The sequence below is a fragment of the Mesoplodon mirus genome (assembly GCF_964341445.2).
Source record: "Mesoplodon mirus genome assembly, chromosome: 11".
In the NCBI taxonomy this organism is placed as follows: domain Eukaryota; kingdom Metazoa; phylum Chordata; class Mammalia; order Artiodactyla; family Ziphiidae; genus Mesoplodon; species Mesoplodon mirus.
In genome coordinates this window covers 93,071,623-93,073,175 of record NC_138987.1, presented here as the reverse complement: position 1 = coordinate 93,073,175, position 1,553 = coordinate 93,071,623, and positions in this window count along the sequence as shown.

Here is a 1,553-nt window from a genome sequence, read left to right as displayed (position 1 = left end):
CACTACTATATATATAAAATAGATACCTAACAAGGACCTACTGTATAGCACAGGGAACTCTATTCAATACTCTGTAATGGCCTGTATGGGAAAAGAGTCTAAAAAGAGTGGAGAGATGTATATGTATAACTAAATCACTTTGCTGTACACCTGAAACTAACACAACCTTGTAAATCAACTGTACTCCAATAAAAATTAATTTAAAAAAAAGGAGGGAAAGAGGGACAGATGCGTATAGGTGTACAGACTTTTGTAGGTTGGAAGTGGGAGGTTTTGGGAGCTCATGTTGGAAGGCTTTCATTTTCTCTGTGAAATAGGTTATGATGATGATGGAACAGGTAGGAGGATAGAACAGGTACCGGCTGTTCTTTCCATATTAGCAAGGCATAGGCTAATCCAACAATAATTGGCAATAAGGCATCAGAATACGGTTGTCCTAATACTAAGAAGGCCAGAATTTATTGTCAAGGTAACGGGGATCCATCCCACTAAGATGTTCACATTTTACATGGCTAACTAATTGGTATTCCTGCCTCACATTAGCCGAGAGTGTCTTCTGGTGCAACCAGGACTCTTGGAGAGCGCCGGTCCAAGAGTGTGAAACCCAGGGAGGGAGTTCCCGCCTCATTACCCTCAGTCCTCCATCTCCACGAAGCCTACCTTCCCAGTGGGTCAGCATTGCTTACCTGGCACGGGCCTTGTACCTGGTGTTGATTATGGACATGTTCCAGCCTTCAGGAGACGCCCCCTCCCTGCCCATCACAGTAGTGCTGGTCTCACCTCTGTCTCCTCTTAGAGAACAGTGTGTGATCAGTTCCACAGACATGCATTCTCCAGGGAATCACCTCCTTTCATTTTTCCTTCCAGATTACAAGATGAAAGTCATCTCCTTTAATTTTCAATGCTTCTTCAGGTCTGGTTTGTGTAGTCTTAAATTCATTTCACATGTTTGTTTGCTTGTTTATTTTTAAAATTGAAGTATAGTGGATTTACGGTGTATTAGTTTCAAGTGTACAACAAAATGTTATACATATGTATATGTCTATTCATCTTTAGATTCTTTTCCATTATAGGTTATTACAAGATATTGAATATAGTTCCTTGTGCTATACAGTAGGTCCTAGTTGTTTATCTATTTTATATATAGTGTGTGTATCTGTTTTTATAACACTATAAAATAGTGTTTGGTACACACTATTTTATATATAGTGTGTACCAAACTCCTAATTTATCCCTCCCCCAACCTTACCCTTTAGTACCATAAGTTTGTTTTCTATATCTGTGAGTCCGTTTCTGTTTTGGAAATTAGTTCATTTGTATCATTTTTTTTAGATTCTACATATAAGCTAAATCATGTGATATTTGTCTTTCACTTAGTATGATAATCTCTAGGTCCATCCATGTTGCTGCAGATGGCATTATTTCATTTTTTTTAATGGCTGAGTAGTATTCCATTGTGTATATATATCACATCTTCTTTATCTGTTCATCTACTGGAAGCAACTTATGTTGCTTCCATGTCTTGGCTATTGTAAATAGTGCTGCTATAAACA